The sequence below is a fragment of the Apium graveolens genome, chromosome 2 (assembly GCF_009905375.1).
Source record: "Apium graveolens cultivar Ventura chromosome 2, ASM990537v1, whole genome shotgun sequence".
NCBI lineage: Eukaryota > Viridiplantae > Streptophyta > Magnoliopsida > Apiales > Apiaceae > Apium > Apium graveolens.
The window spans coordinates 303,877,466-303,884,915 of NC_133648.1; the positions used below are offsets into that span (position 1 = coordinate 303,877,466).

Sequence of the window (7,450 nt, forward strand, 5' to 3'; positions counted from 1 at the left end):
TTCGGCTCATCGAGATCTCTAGTCTTCATAACTTCACTTGACTTGTAGATATCTTTTGGTTCTCGAATGGATATAGACTTGTCGATAACTCTGAGTTCTCTAGTGAAAGAGTGACTTGTCGATACCTTTTTGAGTTTTTTAGTAGCTTTCCTGACTACTCTACTCCCGGTGGATATTGCTTATCCGTTGAGTAGATATTGCTCATCCGTCGAGTAGATGTATAGCTTATCCGTTGAGTAGATATTGCTCATCCGTCGAGTAGATGTTATGCATCCATCGAGTAGATATATAGCTCATCCGTCGAGTAGATATTTCTTATCCGTCGGTACTCTCTGGAGTTTGAATGACTTCTCGATAAGTCATTCTGGAGTTCTCGAATGACTTCCCTATAACATTAAATCTGTGACTTGTAGAGATTTTGACTTAGAACATTTTTCTCCAAATAGATTTATTCAACTCCAAGCTTCTTCAAAATTCTTCTCAGGCATGATCTTCTTGATCTTCTTCCAGATAGAATCCTTAGGCTTGATATTGTTTTAGGAAAAAGACTCCAGTCTGCTCCTTTGCATTTTTACAGACTTTAAGTGTTACAAGTACAGAATACAAATTTAGATAATAATACAACTAACTTAGGGTTGACAAGTTGTCTTAGTCTTGTTAAAGTACATGCATTTCTTTTACAATAATTCTTCCAATTAGAAAAGTCTGGAGATTTTCTCAATCTTCTTTGCCCGTACTCGCCTTCTTATGAATCGACGCATTCTTTGGACTTTAATCATCTCAGAAATTGGATGAACAGTTTTTCTGTACATTGATTCTATCGTTAAACTTATCATACCGCATTTGCATTCTTCTGCTGGGAGCAATCAAATCTTCTGCATAATTGGGAGTTTACCTGGCCTTCTAAATGAACCACACTAGCTTCTAGGACAAGTATTCTTATGGATAATTTGAATCTTATAACAAACAAGAAACTCAAGTAGTAGTTTGACAACCAAGTTTTTAAAACTTGTTTTGTTTAAACGACTTTTAGAAATTTTTTATTGAGAAAAATCTCCTTTAAAAACTGGTTTAAAATTTTTAAAATCGTACACCTAGTCGTCATTACTATATGTGTTGGTTGTCGTCTTTCTCAACCTCTACCAAGTATCAAATTAGGGAAACACTCAGATAAAAGCCCATTCATTTCCATATACCCTCTACCCCTTTTTGGGTCCATTTGCCTTCATTGGTTAATAAAAACTCCAGTTACCATTGCATATTATCTTATTTGTTGCTTCACTTCTAATCTTTCATACTGGTAACATTCCCATCATCATCTCTTATGATTAATAAGTATAACAAATTTATCCAGTAATCATCAGATCTATTTTATATCACAAGGTCAATTTATATCACATTACTTCTACACGTATCATTTTTGGTCATAACATCGTCATCAAGTTCCGCTTACAACTGATAATGATATTATTCTTACAATCTTACATAACTCATCTACAATATAAAGCTCCTGCTAACTCAGCCAATCATATCCTGGAATCCTAGCTCGCACACTGGACTGGGAATCCTCGTTACCGATAATTTCCTTTTCAACTGTAAAATAATATAACAGATTTGTAAGAGTGAGCTAACTAGCTCAACAAGTCATAATAGCAATAACTGAGATTCAACAATGATCAGTTGAAATGATTCATAAGAATCAAGTTTCTAGATAAGTAATGAATATAATTGGATATTCTTTTCATTTTTAAAAACCAAGGTTAGGCTGCTGATCAGTCACGCACTAACCCCGAGCAAGGCTCTCAGCTTTGCTCTATATACTGAATCCAAGGCACGCATTGGCCTAATATGACCACGAATCTGGTCTGACCATGAATCTGGTCCATAATTATAAAACCATCCAATTCCAAAACAACTCAATAGGATAACCATTACAATTCAACAAAACAGAATCATAATAAACATTGATAAAGCATTTATCTCAGAGCATCAAACACTTCACAGGTATCACCAGGGTGTATCAAGGTATAAGTATAAAGAACTGCTTCAAGCCTAATGAAGAATCAAGTATCTGAAGAACAATGGTTCAATGATAATACAGGGTATTGATCTTGGATGTGATAGGGTGTATAAGTTTCTGTATGCTCAAGAAATTTTGTTGAAATACTTGGTTTATGGTGTGTATGTATTTGCAGAGTAGTATTGTATTGGTATGGTTTAATATCTGGGAAATCAACTGTTGGTGGTTTACAAGAAATAAAGCTTACAGCTCAAGTTCAATGATATGATCAGGGTTCAAGGTTGAAAAGTTTAAGCACTTGTAATGTAAAATAAGATTTATTTTAAATACTAGCAACATGTTATGAGAAAGTTCAGAAATATTTGCAATATATCTCGAAGAAAGGTTCAGAAGTATTGCCTTATCATAGATAATTTCCATCTTCACTTGTACTCATTTAACAATTCTACTCATCAATCACTTTCCTTCTTTTTCTATGCCTTGTTTCTATTCGTCAATCATTTGCCTTCTCTTTCTACGCTTCAATTCTATGTACAGATCACTGACTTTCTTTTATATACCTCGCTTACTCTGCTAGGCATCATAAGTATCTATCAATACTCAATCTCATATCATTCTAATTGTTACATAGACGTCGTAAGCTTTCTACCCCTCGTTTTACCCAAATTCGGTTTACGGATTGAAAGTTACAGCAAAAACCGTCAAACAATAACCACATAGGCATATAACACGTCAATCAGATAGCACATAGCACATAGCAGATTGTACGCAAGATATTCGGTCAAAATAATTTTTCAAAGAAGATTCGGGGTCAAAATAATTTTTCAGGTATTTAATAAGATTTTTTTAAACATTTTTCGGAATTAAAATGGACCTCCGAATCATTTTATAATTAAATAATAGGGTTCGAACACCCGAATTTGACTTTAAAATAGTTTTATAAAAATTGTCGAGCCATGAAATTATTTAAATAATAATCCAAAGCTCGAAACTATTTTTTAGAAATTTTTAAATCAAAATAAATAATTAAATCTAATTAAATAATTAATTAAAATAAATTAATAACTAATTAAATTAATTGATAAATTAATATTTTAATTAATTGACTAATTAAATAATTAAATATCAACTGAAATTAATTAACTAAATAATTAAGATTTATTTTTGAATTAAAAATAATTTTCAGAATTAAAATTATTGAATTTTAGGAATTTTAAAATAATTAAAACAATTTCTGAAATTAATTATAAAAAGAAAATACAATTTTTGAAAATATATAAAATAGAAATCCAATTTTTGTTAACTTTTAAAACAACAGGGACTGATTTGCAAGTTTTTACAAATTTCAGGGGCCAAGTGGTAAATTAACCACCTTCCTCGACAATCACCGGTGGTCGTCATTAACGGCGACCCCGAGTTTTTCCGGCCAACCAGAAATCACCCATAAATGCATCAAAATATAAGGGTTTGCTCTCCTTGTTTCCAGAAACACAATCATACCAACCAATTCCATATTCGATCTCTGGGTAAGCCGTAAAAACAATTCAAACTTTTTCGGTGACCTCCCTGCCGTTTTCCGGCGAGGTCTATACCGTAATTGTCTGTTAACCTACTATACACAAATCGAATCGTCTTTGGACGATCTACAGTTTGGTGCAATCAATTTCAACCAATAACCCCTAACAAAGAAACGCCTAATTTTCAATTAAGAACATTCAAACGCATAAACCCTAATTTCAATTACCAGAATGAAACATCATTTTCTCTATGTTATTGAACTCTATTTTTGACATATAATATACCAAATAGATGTTAAGTGGAATTTATGACACTTATTTATGCTCTAATAAGCTTTGAGTTGGTGTATTTGTACTCAAGTTATTTGTGTTTTAACGTGTTTTCAAGTGTTTTTGCATTTCAGGCTTCACTTCGTGAATCAGGTGAATTAGCATTGTTTTGATGCTAATATGGTGTTTAGGATGTGCAGGAATAAAAGCTTGAAAGATTGGTTCGAAGCTGCAAGGAATAAAGAAGAAGAAAAAATGAGTTTTGGCAGAAGGCAGGCGCGCCCGCGCTGGTGTTGCGCGCGGCCGCGCCGGGAGTACAGAAAGGCAGCGCGACCGCGCTGGTGAAATGCGCGGCCGCGCTGCGTCGGGATATTAAAATCCCGATTCTTTTATAATTCAAATTGTTGGACTCCTGGGATGCATGGACTACTATATAAACATAACTTAGGTCATTTTTCAAGAGATATTCAGAGATCTCAAGACATCAAGGAGGGAGAAGACGGGAAGAGACCTTTTGGCACAATTCAACAAAGGCGAAGACGAACTAGTTTATTCTTGTGAATCATTGTTTTGAGTTGTAATTTGGATGCTTGTTTCTTGTTTTGCTGAACCTATATTCTTGATTGTAATTTGGTTTATTTATTCGTATAAAGACGACATTTTCTATATCATATTTTCATTTGAACCCACATTGGCGATAAGTTCGATTATGGGCTAATCGTTATCGTGGGGTTCTAGCGAATTTATTTGTGGATTTCTTTAGTTAAATTGTTTGATGCCTTAGTGTGTGGTGATTTTATGATATTCTAGTATTGGTTGTGCGTATTCGTCTTGTGAGCGTCGTGAACTTATAAGATAGTGTGTTAATTCTTAATGAAGCGAAAGTGAATTTAAGGATTTAGAACTTGCCATGTATAATAGGTTCATGTATTGTTATGCATGATTCATAGGTAATTTTAACCATCTTACTTGCCCTATGTAATCAAGAAAGATAACTTGTGCTTAAACCGTTATGTTGTCAAATTTTATAGACATATAGGGTCTCAATATAATTGGTGCCTATTCAGCTTCTATCTCTTTTGTGGATGTCTGGTAGAATGGTACTCGTACAATGAAAGTTGGCGTTTATCAGTTTTGTGTTGTCTGATTAGTGTCATCACCATTGCATGCTAAGGTTGAGAATAATAAGGCTATTGAATGAAATATTTAATGAAGTTAGAATCCCATGTCTGTCATATATATTAACCCAGTTTATCTTATTCTCGTAGTTATAATAGTTAGCGTAATTCTTAGTTACAAACATTCTCAATTTGTTATCGTCTTAGCATTGAATAATAACCATACATTGTTGCTTAGGTGCGTAATTTGGATAGTTAACCAATACAGTCTCTATGGGAACGAATCTGATTTATATCTTATACTACTTGCGAACTCGTATACTTGCATGTAATATTAGCGCGTGTTTAGCAACTAACAAGTTTTTGGCGCCGCTACCGGGTACTGTAGTGTTAATTACTAGTTTATGTGCTTTCCATCAGTGGTCGTTAAAGTTCATTGACTTGGACATTGTTACTTATTTGTTCCTTGTTTTATTTCAGGTAATCTAGCGAGGGTGTATGCAAACGCGTTCGCGTACTCGTAAGAGAACACTGGATATAGCCGAGGAAGAATTTGTGGTAATTCGTAGGGAAGTTTTTGAGGAAGAAAAGAAGGTAGAAGAAGAAGAGAAAGTTGAAGAGCCAATTATAGTAGCTATGGGTGATCAAGCTAGAAAATCTGAAGGCTTTGATGGACTATTCTAAGCCAAAGATTAATAACATTCAGTCTAGCATCATTAGACCATCTATCACGGCTAACACTTTTGAAATCAAGTCAAGCACGATCCAGATGATACAGAACTCAGTTCAGTTTGGGGGTTCTCCTTCCGAAGACCCCAACATGCACATAAGAGATTTCATCGAGATCTGTGACACTTTCAAGTTCAATGGTATGACTGAAGATGCTATCAAGATGCGACTTTTCCCATTCTCTTTGAGGGACAAAGCTAAGTGCTGATTACACTCTCTACCGGCAGGGTCTATCATAACTTGGGAAGATATTGCTCAAAAGTTTCTCACTAAATTTTTTCCCATGGCGAAGACTACAGCAATCGGGAATGCTCTTACCCAGTTCGCTCAACAAACTGGAGAATCTCTGTGTGAGGCTTGGGATCGATATAAGGAGATGCTAAAGAAGTGCCCACACCATGGCATGCCTGATTGGATGATTATCAATTATTTCTATAATGGATTGGGTCCTACTTCTAGGCCCATGCTTGATGCAGCATCAGGAGGAGCCTTATGGGCTAAGAGCTACGATAAAGCTTATAAACTGATTGAACTGATGGCTGCTAATGAGTACCAGAATCCTTCCCAGAGACTGACTCGGGGAAAAGTAGCAGGAATTCTGGAGTTGAATTCAGCAACTGCTATAACTGCCCAACTTAAGGCTTTGACAATGAAGGTTGACACTTTGGCTAATTATGGAGTTAATTTTAATCACTAGTGTCTGTGAGCTTTGTGCTGGTGCCCATGAAACTGATCAGTGCGCAATTTCAAATGAATCAGCTCAGTTCGTGAGTAACTTCCAGCGATCGCAGCAACCTGTGCCAGCCACCAATCATCCTAACAACCGCAATCATCCCAATTTCAGCCGGAGTAATGTCAGAATGCGGTTCAATAGCCTTATCAGCAGTATCCAGCTAAACAGTACAACCCCTGGTTTTCAGCAACCGCGGTATGCACGAAAACAGCAACTCCAGCTGCAACAAGCTAATGAAAAATCTGAATTAGAGGAGTTGAAGCTCATGTGCAAGAGTCAAGCTGTTTCTATCAAGACCTTGGAAAATCAAATTGGGCAAATTTCCAATGCCTTGCTAAATCGTCAACCTGGTACATTTCCTAGTGACACTGAAGTTCTAGGAAAGAAGGAAGCTAAGGAGTAGGTAAAGACAATAACTTTGAGGTCTGGGAAGGTTGCAAATCCCGATCAAACTCAAGAGTTGACTGAAAAAGCTGGGGTTGAGGAAGAAGCAAAATAGCAGGATGAAGAAGTGGAACCAAGGAAGACTACTGTTGAACATACTCTACCTGAGGGTAATACATGAGAGAAATAGATCTATCCGCCACCACCTTTTCCTAAGAGGCTACAGAAGAAAAAGCCGGACAAGCAATTCGAGATGTTTCTGGAGGTGTTCAAGAAACTTCATATCAACATACCTTTCGCTGAGGCTCTTAAGCAGATGCCTATTTATTCAAAGTTTATGAAAGGTATTATCTCTAGAAAGGTGAAGCTAGATGATTTAGAGACTGTCGCTCTCACGGAGGAATATAGTGCTGTGCTGCAGCAGAAGTTACCTCCGAAGCTTAAAGATCCAGGAAGCTTTACTATTCCATGTACTATTGGGAAAGTGTCTTTTGATAGATGCTTATGTGACTTGGGAGCTAGCATCAATCTGATGCCTTTGTCAATCTTCAAGAAATTGGACTTACCTCATCCCAAACCAACTTACATGACCTTGCAATTGGTCGACCGTTCTATTACATATCCGAGAGGTATTGTGGAGGATGTCTTGGTCAAGGTCGATAAACTCATCTTCCCTGCT

The 7,450-nt window shown here is 36.0% G+C and overlaps 1 non-coding gene across 1 annotated transcript; it reads right to left on the reverse strand.

The window, feature by feature from the left end:
- Window positions 1-5,952: 5,952 nt before the first annotated feature.
- LOC141709144 (small nucleolar RNA R71) lies at window positions 5,953-6,059 on the reverse strand. The gene has a single exon (XR_012569736.1). It is a non-coding gene; the product is annotated as a small nucleolar RNA R71 (small nucleolar RNA).
- Between the last annotated feature and the right edge of the window lie 1,391 nt (window positions 6,060-7,450).